Source organism: Anticarsia gemmatalis, chromosome 19 (genome assembly GCF_050436995.1).
Source record: "Anticarsia gemmatalis isolate Benzon Research Colony breed Stoneville strain chromosome 19, ilAntGemm2 primary, whole genome shotgun sequence".
Lineage (NCBI taxonomy): Eukaryota > Metazoa > Arthropoda > Insecta > Lepidoptera > Erebidae > Anticarsia > Anticarsia gemmatalis.
The window spans coordinates 2,291,554-2,304,262 of NC_134763.1; positions in this window are offsets into that span (position 1 = coordinate 2,291,554).

The window sequence follows — 12,709 nt, forward strand, 5'->3', positions numbered from 1 at the left end:
CGCTGTAACTTATAAACATGAATTTTACCTTGGAAAGCATGACGTTTTAGCAACTTTTCCATAACATCTCAACGAACACGACGCCATTCTACAATCTCCGTTTAATACCTTCAGAAATCTCCTTAAAACTGTAACACAGGAACAATTACACGTGAAGTGGTTAGCATGTTCCCACGGCGGCGGTGCAGTCTGCCAACCGTTGGAAATTTCCCCAGGGCGCGTCTGACTGGCCAACGACCTGCTGAAAATATGTGCTAGTGTGTTCGCTGTTTAGTTTATTATTATGATATTGGTATAGGTGATGCATAATGTAAAGATTTTTAAGGTGGGTTTTAGTAGCAGAAGGTGGCGTAAATGGTGGAAGAGGATTTGCTGCTAGCAAAATGGAGTTGGTTAGCAATGTGTATTGTAGGACTGCACAATTTTTTAACTTACAGAATTTTATAAGATTAGAAGACTTCATAAGTCATTATTACGCAATTAAGACTTAAAAATCTTATAGAATTGTGAAAAACTTTATTCAAAAACTTTTAATTACAAATTGTTACATTGTAATTTTGAAGAGTACTGTCATACAGATTCTAAACGTCCTAATTTAAACCTAAACAAAATTTCAAAATAACCTTGGTTATGACAAACGATGGAAAATAATACAGAATCGTTTTAACTACCACGCGACTTACAAAAACACGTTAAACAATTATAATCACCACAACAAGCCTGAGGAGTTTCTGCGTACCAAAATTTCGTGCAGTTGACCTTCCAACACACACTCTTGTATGCACAAGTTAAAAAGGCAATTCGAAGAATCGGTCAAATGTGAGAAGACTCGCGCAGGAAGGGATCCGTACCAAAAAATATAAAAAAAAAACACATTTATTGTATCTTTAGGAGTAGACTTTCCTTAATATTTAGTTTTGATTTTTTTGTTTTTGTTGTTATAGCGGCTACTGAAATACATATTAATTTGTCAAAATTTCAGCCTCTTAGCTTTGACGGTTTATGAGATACAGCCTGATGACTGACGGTCAGACAGTGGAGGCTTAATAAGGTTCCGACTTTACCCTTTGAGTATGGAACCCTAAAAAAGATGTATATTTTTAAAAACACCATCATTATAAGGTTCTCAGTAAACAGTAGTACAAAACATGGCATCGATTTATTTCACGATACTCGTTGCAATCTCAAAAAAGAATACGACGCCATAATAATTTTACGTACGGTTGGCAAACTCCTAGTTGTATATTATTTCGCTTTATTTCACAAGGAAACTTAGAGAATACAGATGGCAGAAACAGAAGGAAGATGCCAATTAAAACTTTTGATAGACATGTTTGGAAGTGAAATGTTGAAAAAAGAAATAAGAAGAAATGTGACCGTGTGTATTCTTTTTGTACGACTGAGTATTTAAATAGTATTAGCCTGCTAAGAGCTTTTTGAATTACATACTTTTTGCAGAATTTAGTCTTACTTATATAAACTAAATTATGTCGTCTAAGTACATTATAGAAAGAAACATGAGTTTTTTTCAAATTTTTGACACATTATATTGAAAATATATCAGTTAACAATTCCGACATTTAATTGAATGAAAACCCTTTTTTATCTCCCGCATTAAGAAACATTGGACAGAAAATGGATCGTACAATAAATTATTGTAACGTGTGGGAATCGTACCCACGGTCCGACGCAGTGACAGTGACGTGGCGACCTAAACGACTGCACCAAGGAGGCGGACAAATTTTTAATTCATTTAATAATCTATTAGTCTTCGTGACTTAATCCAAGAATAAGATTTACTATACGAGATTCTAATATATTTTTATATTATTTTACCAACGTTACTACCAAGTAAGATCCCACCCAGCGCAAGGAATGTAAAAAGCGGCTCGACTCGTCTCGATCCGCGCGAATTATCTCAAATGAAGACATTATCCGAGGCGTGCGCCGGCGCAGTACGTGAGACGCCATCTTGAAGGGCAAGGGTCAAGGTCGACAAATAGGTTGATGTGTTGCTTGATGAAGGGTTCAGTGATAATAGGGTAACGGGAAAGGTGGCGTGGGTTCAAAAGATTGTTAAGAATAAGTAGGATGGGTTGCAAAAGTATTAATAGCATTTTGTATAAGACAAACCTTTTCGGAACTCCGGGAAAATAAAGTAACTTAGTTCTGGATTTTTGATAGAATCATTAAAACAATAAAATGTATGTATGTATGTAATGCATACATAATATATTTTTTATTTCTTACTAAAAGTGCATTAGGTAGGAATAAAAATTATTTTCTTTGCTCAAGGATAGAGCTTACCTTATTTACGAACCAGAGGGCTTGGGCCATGTTGCTTAGATATCCTTAAAAAATCCGAGTCGTAGCTACCCACAAAAAATATACCCAAATATTTTTTCCTCTTTACAGAGTATCGGCTACAAGCTTCAAACACCTACAATCGATACTATTTATAACTCGATCGTATTTTTTCTCAGAAAACCTACCAAAATAAAATTATTCAAATTCCCATTATCCATCACCTCTAACCTATCGAAAACAAGATAGCAATTCTTACAAGATTATAGTTTTATACTACCAATTAGGGCGGAGTAGTTATACGCAATCAACGTGTTGGCTACGTGAGAATGAAGGCAACAACATAATGATTAGCTTATAGTCCGACAACTTAGTATAGAGCCTTGGAAAGCACGATTTATGTAGTTTATAATTTAAATTGTTTAATAAATTTGTGAATGGTATAAGTTGGCACCTCAATGACACAGCAATGACTTTTCGAAGCTGTGTGTATTATAAATACATAATTACCACTTGCAACAGGTGGTAAAGGAAAACATCGTCATGAAACTTCATAGTGGTGGACATAATACCTAACCCCTCCCACGTTTGGGAGTAGACCCTAGCCCAGCGGTGGGGCAGTAATGGAGTAAAAAAAGTAGCTGCATCAAACAGGCTACCGTCAGCTGCGTAAGCCTGCGGGTCACAGATACTCTAAATTTTGTATATCTTCGCCAGAAGGCTGAACTAGGCTAGTCAAAGTAGTTTTGACTAATTTTGCAAGTCAATAGTAGTTTTGACTGGTTTAGAGTTTCGACTGCAACATATACAAGGCTCTCTACTAAGTTGTTGGATTATAACACGAGGTTAGACTGTTGGACGTGATTAAGTTATTTTGGTAGCGTCTTTATTGCTCGTCCGATTTTTTGTTGGAGCGCAGATTTTTTTCTTTTGTGCATTCTTGATTGATTTTGATTAAGTGATCTTGGATTTTTAGTTTGTTTGTTGTTTAAGGGTTTACTTAATTTTTGTATTCTGTACTAACTTTAGAAATTTTATCCTCTTTTTTTAATTTATTTATCTTATTGAAGCTCTGATAATTTTACAGACATAGTTTCTACGGACAATTGATTTATTCATCTGTGTTTGTATGAAATGAAAATTAAACATAGTATACTTTCTTTTTTCTTTCTTTTGAAATTTCTATCGGAAATATTATGCTAAGCATATTGCTTACAGATTTCAAGCATTACATGATCAGGCATTGTTGCTTAATCCTTATTTTATGTGAAAAAGGACTGCTTTAAACTCCACTGAATAAGCCTGCTTACATGAAATATTTAATTGAAAATATTTTTGCACTCTCAAAACGAAAAGTACATAATATTTTTACGAACGAAACCAAAACATTGCAGGCCATAATACCCGGGATCCGACACCACTAGTGATGTACAATTCCAACTATCCCGGACTCGAGGCACAGAATGCGGGACGCAAATAGTTGTTCATTTATCGGAAGCAAGGTACTGTAGTAACGCGTTTGTTGTTTAATTAAGTATTTTTGCATTTAATAACTTGGATGCTTTGAATTTTTTAATTTATTGCGCGTAAAGGAAAATTGCTTTTGTTTTCCTTTTTATAACTTCCATTGAAACTTGCTAGCTTTTACTAGGTTAATGCAATTAGGTCATACAACCTTTATTTATTAAGAAAGGGGTGAAAAATACTGTTATAGCAAACCGTTGTTGATCTGTTTTATAAAAAAAAGACTTCTGAGAAAGTCCTAAAAAACACTTATGTGTGTGTAGTGATTTCCCTTGGTCACGCATCACACACTTATCATCTTTTTTAATATTCCTTTAAGTACGGGGATGGAAAAAAGATAAAAAGGAAAAACAAAATGTATTTATTAAAAATCGGCTGTTGGTCGATACGAAGTTTGCGGAGTCAGCTACTTATCAATAAAGCCATTATTTTTGGTTTTGTTAAGTCTGTAATTTTTTAAACCACCCAAAATCTAAGCATTTTTTTACGTTCACCAAAAGTGTCCGTCGCAAATGTGTCTTAAAAATAACCTTGTTCTTTAATGTTTAAAAAACCGCACAATTCCTGCCATTCCGGGAACTTTGAACAGCACTGGCTTTCAACATTATAAAGTGTGGGTCATATAAAAATGTTGTAATAAACTGTACCCGGTTAGTGGCAGAAAAATAGTAGTATTCTTCATATGAAACGTTTAAAGGGTGAATTTTGAACAGTTAAATGGAGTATTCTTTGAAATTTATGAACAGCATATGTTTTAAGAATGCGGTGTTCGGAATTCTTGTTGGATGTGAAAATAGTTTAAGTATAATAAAGGTTGAAGAATACGAGGTTTTGTGTAGAGCTGAAAACCTCAAAGAATCGCTAGATTTTTATGAAATTTTATTTATTGTGTAATACTATAAGTGTAGACCCTCGGTAAAGTTTAACTACATGACTACCTACGTACATGACATGCATAAGAATTGCAAAGATGTTTGCAATCAATATATCTGCTATTTTTAATTTTAATCATTATATTATATTATTTGTTTGTTGAATTACAAGGAAAACTTTATCCTCAGGTCGAGCAAACATAAAAGTACCTATTTCAGCCACCAATCTTTATATTTTTTAACGGGAATATCAGATCTTTGTTTGAATCCTGGCCCTTAACTATCTCTACGCGAATTAAAGACAGTTAGATTTAACCAACATTTAGTTCAGCGGTTTAGTCATTAACATAAGAGATAGATTTTCGCACATTAAATACTATTATAGCCATAACAATGTAAACGCGACTAATCACCAAAGAATGTCTCAATAAAAACATCCTAATGTAAGTTTTTGTCGTCATAGAAAGCTAGTTGGTTAAAGGGCGAGTGCAAAAAGTCGACAATGAGCTATTAAGGCCTCCGCTCGTTATATGAAACAAAGCGGCGCCGTCCTCGCCACCTATCTGGTATCGGGTGATGAGCTGGGATTTGTAGCTGATGGAATAGAAAGGAAAAAAGATCTGTAAAGATAGAGTTAGTTAGAAAGGCAACACAATAGAAAGAAAAGAATAAATAGGTATTTTTTAAAGTAACTTTTGGTACTTGTTTTTTAACTATAAAAGGAACTAACTAACTACCTTAAACTATAAAAGGAAACTTGTGCATTATTGATACAAGATACTATTATACTTAGCAAATTATATTAATTTCTTTTGAATTCAATCCGTTTTTTCATCAGAGCATTTTTCACATTCGCAAAATGGAGGCTAGATCTGTGTAAGTTGCAACAAGATATTTACCTATCGGTAGTCAATGACTGTCAAAACGTCTACTGCAAGATTTAAATGTTTTTTTTATATCAGCTAGTCTTCGTTACATTTGGGCAAAATACATGATATACGGAAGCAGCCTGTATAAATTACACAAAACTTAAATTCAGTAGCTCGATTCTCTACAACTACAGACTACCAATAACTGGCTAGCTATCGATAAATTTTATACGAAAATCTGTTTAGCGCCTCTACCGAGCCCCGTAACGACTATTTTAGCAATACATTTCAATGTCAAATTCTTGATATTCGACATACTGACCTTAGAGAATTACGCTACAGTATGCGGAGTTCAGAAGAAAATTGATACGCGTCTTATCCAGCGGCAACAAATCCTTATAATAATGTTAAACCCTAATGGTCGGCGCGTAGTCGCCTTGTAAATATGGTCGTTAGCATTTATTCACATAATGACTTTATTATGAACGTCCATCTTCCTACATTTTATGGCCGGGAGTGTATCTCAACGTTTTGTGGCCAGGATTCATAAATTAATACTCTTGGTGCATAAACTTTTATGGTCCGATGTACACTGCTCGAAATTATTGAGTATTTTTTATGGGGGAATAAATTTGGTGGAGTTTATAAGACTGCACACTTGCGCAAAAGGAGCATAAATAAAATTAATTCATGAACATCAGTTGTATAGGAGCAAATGTTTGTAACATTTGAAAATCCCCTTACAAAAAAAAATCTTTATAATAATATATGTGTATTAGAAATAATTATCACATGCTCCAACGGTGAAGGAAAACATCGTGAGGAAACATCTTGCATGCCTAAAATTTGTTTAATACATTTATTGAGGGTATGCAAAGTCCCCAACCCGTCCTTGGCCAGCGTGGTGGACTCAAGGCCGAATCCCTCCCCCTCGTTTGGGAGGAGACCCTTGCCCTGCAATGGGCCAGTAATGGGTTATTAAAAAAAAAATATAATAAACAATTTTTAGCTATACTGTAGGGAATATTAATAATGCTTGTATGTATCACATCACTGTACTAGTGACAAGGGGTTGGTAGAGCCTTGAGTCCATTACGCTTCCCAAGTACTGATTAGGAACTTTGCTTTTCGACAAAAACTCAGTTGTGCTGAGATTTTCAAATGTTTCTTCACCATTAAAAAGTCACAATTATTTCTAATCCATACTAATATTATAAATGCGAAAGTAACTCTGTCTGTCTGCCTGTTACTAAATCACGCCTAAACTACTAAACCAATTTGCATGAAATTTGTTATGGAGATATTTTGATAAGCGAGATAGGACATAGGCTACTTTTTACCCCGGGAAAATGACACATTTCCATGGGAAAATTCAGGTGGCGGACAAAATCGCGGGTAAAAGCTAGTACACATATAACGTCGGAAAGCTATTGAAACTCATGCTTAATATTTTAAAATTGTATTAATTTTAGAAACACTGTCTCAGTAACGCCTACGTCGGAGAACCGTCTGGTATGAAATGTAGCAAGCTAGTTACAAAAACAACAAGTTTTTGTACACATATCATTATGTGTTACCTACGTTATTATTTAGATTTTAGATGCAAAATATAGCTTACAAATAATTCGTGTTTGTCGTTATCGTTTATGAAAATATATTTATCACCCCAAACTACTTAGAACATTGGTCGAAGATTTTTTTATAGTTAAAACAAACATTAGGTTGGTTTTCGTAGTTACGAAAATGAGTAGTTAGGACATGACATAATTGCGTATTTTAACGATCAAATTACTAATTAGGTACACTAAAAGTCAATACGTAGAAACCACAAAAACTGGAATACAATCATAACTTTTGAACTTTCGCGTTGCTTGTTTATTATTTAATAGTATTTGGGAATTCATATGAACACGTCACACAGTGAGCTTCTGGCCACGGCCAGACGGAAGTCAGACATTCTTATAGAAAATGCCTGTTCGCGTTAATTCCTGTATTCTAACTATGTAACAAAAAAACTGGAATTAGCTGTATTCTAGCTATGTAATAAAAAAAATTGAATATCAATAAAACGGCTTAAAATAGCCCTAGAAACAACAATGTGTGAACAAAAACACTAAAGTCGAAACAACGGATTTACCACCAGTGTTGCCCAATCATAGCTAATTTAAGCATCGCCGGGTGAAAAAACAAGGAATACGTAATTGCTTTATATCGACTGATCGGCCGTTCAGCTGCGCAGGTAATCATGGGTTCGGTGTAAAGAGTAGTTCATGTTGGGCTTGTGATGTTTTTTTATTTTTATTTAAGGAGGGAAATAGGTATGGATTACACCTGCTGGGATTCCCGGATATTTGTTTGTTTGTTTGTCTAATGGTTAGTGGTCAACCTAGTGTCAAAGTTGTTCAAGCCGCCTGAGAGGCTGTTGACATGGCTTAACGCCCGTTATCCTAGTAAACAACAACGGAGACCGACTTTTTACGTGCCCTCTGAAGCACGGAGACACCTAGCTCAAATACCACTATGCGGTCACCCATCGATGGAATGAGTGCGCCAAGGGTTGCTTAACCCACAGATCGTTTACCGACCGGTGAGCGCAACTGGCTATGGGCGCCTCTTCCGAATAGTCAACTTATACTACTGTAAGTGTCGTGTGTGTTAAAATTTCGCGTAGAGAGTTTTAAACTCTCATAAAGATTTTGTTTTTTACTCATTATCATCCCACTGCTGGGCAAAGGTCTTGTCCGCATTGATAGACGGATTAGCCCTTGAGTCCACCACGCTCGATCGATTGCGAGTTGAAGAATTTGAATGCCCTGAAGAAATGCTTTATAATATTTTTAGGCATACAAGGTTTCATTTCCATGTTGTCCTTCACCGATAGAGAAAGTGATAATTATTTCTAATACACACATGACTTCAAACGGTCGACGACTTCCGTAAGACACGCATGTTTAGATGCTTTCTCATATCAATAGGTACTAATATTATAAAGCTGAAGAGTTTGTTTGTTTGTTTGAACGCGCTAATCTCAGGTTATATTGGTCCGATTTAAAAAATTCTTTCAGATAGCCCATTTACCTATAGCTAAATAGCATCACGCTACGGCCATTAGGAGCGAGGTAGCAACGAAAAATGTTAAAAAACGGGGAAAATTATGACCCATTCTCTCTTATGTGACGCAAGCGAAGTTGCGCGGGTCAGCTATCAAACATAAGAAAAACAGAAACCTTATAACATCTTCATCATGCATACGTCTTTACAACAAATCGCCTCTCGTAAGCTTTATACTATAATTTACGCTGAGACTTGATCTTATTAGATTTTGATGAGCTACGACTCTTCTCGGTACAATTTTATACACCTATGCCTTTATTATATAGTGTGTGATTGAGACATTACGTTATTGTTTTATATTGAAGCTCAGTGCGTGTTTTATTTTTTTTATGCTCTTGAGACTTTTGTACAATACGAGAGCCGCGAGGGTTTAAGTTACCATGCTTTACGCTACTGTTATAGGACAAAGAGGGTGTATAGTTCTGGGGTATTTTAATATGAGATTACTTGTAAGAGTTGACATTCCGAAACAGGTGAGAAAAATCTTTATAACAAGATGTATGGATGTAAATGAAACAAAATAAGTTTGAAGTTGTCTTAGCAAGGGGTGTTCTTTGGTCTCTGAATATCTCCATTAGGATAAAGGAAGGATTTTACGTATCTGGGGGCACGGAAGTGCCCCCGCAAGTCGAGCAAAAAAAAAGCGGCACGGCCGTAACATCCTTTTCTCGAAGCAATTCGGGCTATTTTTGACACCCCTATAATTTCGTTGTGGATAAAACAAGAAGCCTGGATTTTCAGCAACTAATTAGTCATTGTATAAACACGGTATATTTAAAATTTCAGTCAATTTGAACCAGTAGTTTAAGAATGATAACTTGTTAAAATTTTGAATTTTGTCACTCACTGATTCACTGACTCACTGACTCACCGATCATCAAAAGTCTAAGGTACTTCTAGCAGACTTAGAAGCTTAAAATTTAGAGTACAAATAGGGTTTAGTGTCTTAATCATGGGAAAAATTTAATATTTTCTAATTTCGGTCCAGTTTTCTAAATACACTAACTGCAACAATAACTTTGTAATCCCATATAAATGTATAAGATTACAAGGTTACATTTGCAGTTAATGAATTATTATTACTGTAGAAAATAAAATAAATAGGTGTAATTAGGTACCTACTATATGAGGCATAACGGCAGGGGGTATAGGGTGGGTAACGGTGTTTAGCCCATGAAACTGAACAACATTCCCATAGGAAAATATGTTGAATTATGAAAAAAAAACGTCTTTCCATACAAATTGGACTTATGTTCGCTCTACAAAAAGAAGTGAGATGCCATCAAAAACATTCTGTAAAAACCTCAAGTCTCGCCGTAAAAAGTGGTGAGATCTATATAATACCAAGTCGATTAATCTATTTAGTCTCTACATAAAGGACCTTCTGTCTTAAGTTATTACGTATGTTATTATCATGCCAATTAAAAAAAAATATATACCTTTAAAACAAATAGATCGACTTGGTCATCGCAAGAAAACACAAATTCGCCATTAACATTTCAGGAGCATTAACTTCTCGTCGTGCTGTGTAGTGTGATCATGCGATGACCAGGTCGGTCTATTTGTTTTAAAGGTATATATTTTTTTTAATTGTAATATATATATACAGATAAGTATGTTTTCAAATGGTTTTTTTTTCCGCACAGGTCAACTAGTTAACCAATAATTTCTTTCCAATTTACAGGTTTTATTTGTACTGTTACGTGTTTGTAGTTGAACACGGTGCTTGTAGTATAAAATCTCACGCTCATAACACAATTACCGATACATTCTCCTTACAATACAAACGTCAAGCAAGTGACGGTTATCGTATCCATGTCTGACGGCTCCTCGGAGAAAATCTACCACTTAAGTAAATAAGACCTTTGCGTTTAACAACATACGCCTTGGGAACTTACTTGATGATATTGCACTTGGTTTAAGAGCCAGTTGCAAGACTTCTAAATAAATGTTGGATAAAATATCGATACCGGAAATTTCAATTGTCGTAAAGGACATTTTGACGAAAATGAGTTATATATATATTCGGAATCAGCGTTGCGAGCTCTATCGATTGGTATATTTAACATAATCCTATCTTTAAAAAAAAGTCCCTTACGACCTGGATTTTCAACAGCTCTAGCTCTTTTTTTTTTACTATTTGGGATGTATCGTAAGACTAATTTTCAATACAGAGCGTAAAGTCATGTTTTAATTATTTTTGAGGTCGTAAAGGCCTCTGGTGTAAAAAAAGTTAATAATCATTTTCGTAATTATATTTTATTTAAAGTTTAAAACTGTTTTTAAAACAATTTTAATTTTATCGAGTCATTAATAAATTATTGACTAGTCTATAGATCACTTAAAATACTGATTGTTCTAAAAATGGACACTAGTTTATTACTAATTAATAAGATTATTTTACAGTACAGAACTTATTATATAAGTTCTGTACTGTAAAATAATCTTATTTTACAGTACAGATACAGATTATTTACATTAGATTATTAAAATTAAAACTATATATACACATTGACGAAAAAAAACAAATATATAAAAAAAAATAAAGAATATAAGGAAGGGAAGCGCGCTACGCGTCGTAGTACTCCTTCACATCGCTGTCTATCGGGAACGTTCCCAGAATGCTGGCAGCATTGCCACGTTGTATGGCAATGCTTAACCGTTGTAAAAAAAAAAATAAGTTATTTTTCAGCATTGCAGCAATGATTGATTACGATTTAAATAAATAAAAAGCATCACATTTTGTTTAAATTTTGAGTTTCTGTTAGAATAACATTTTTTGTTACTTTTGTACTAAATATTTTGATTAATAAATACAAACCAATCGAAAATCTTTTATTTAATATACATTTACTACCTATTGTAGATGTTAATTAGTTAGATCTTCAGGTTTTTTATTCCTTTTACCACCTTGGTCTTTAATTTTATTACTTGCACTACCCATTGATGATCAAGATTACTCCTTTACGACACATCTGACTTTATCATATCCAATTTTTCGTGGCTGTAAAGTACTTCAGTTCGATTTTTGTGGGCTGTAAAGGACTCTCATTTTCGTAAATAATTAAGTTTGATTTATTTAGTTAAATTATAAGGATAGAACATGAAAAATTAGTCGGAGTGTCTTTTGACATCATAATTATACTATTTTGTTTGACAAAGATATTACACAAAAACTTTTTTTCTTTTCGTTTTTTGCCTCTACTGAAAACTCATGTTTTGTCCTTTACGACAATTGAAATTTCCGGTATCGATATAATGTGACTGCTAATGACGTATGTTTTTACAGTTTTTCACTTGATTAGTCATTTGGTACTTAATTATATCATAAAGTGGTTTTACTGAGATTAAGTGTAAGTTTTACGACTTCGGATTACTCATTTGATAGATAAAATGACAACATAAGTATGAAATGCTGTAAAACTTTGCCCAATACGCTAACTGATACTTATCCTGAAGTGGTGAAACCGGCTACAATTAAAATTAAGTTTGATAAAAATTAACATGAGATTGTTGAAGACCTAGAACCAAATATTGACTAGTTTCTTTCAAAAGCTAACCTCTAAAATGGGTTGTTAAACTTTGCATGCGTGCAGAGATGTTTGCATCAGCTAGTGAATTTTATTTAGAAAAAAATGTATTGAATATAATTTACGTACTAGGTACCTATTTTTCATTAAATATTTAATGCAGTCATAAATCCACAGCTAAAACTACAATAAACCAAGCCAAAACATTCAAAACTGTTTATAAAGCAAAAAGCGCAAAAACACAATACATTGTAACATTATTACACATGAATAAATAACAGATAATTGTACTAAAAATGAGTTAATCCAACCGTGACGGCCGATAGTGTATAGCAACGCAAGTTTGGTCGATAAGCTTTGCGTATTATGTTTACGCGTTGTGGAAAAATTAAATTTACTGAATATTTTGTGGTGTTTTTGTGTTCAGGATTGAAGATAGTGTGTGTGTTATACTAGTAAAGACTGGAAGTTATGTGGTGTGATATTGTGGCTTTGT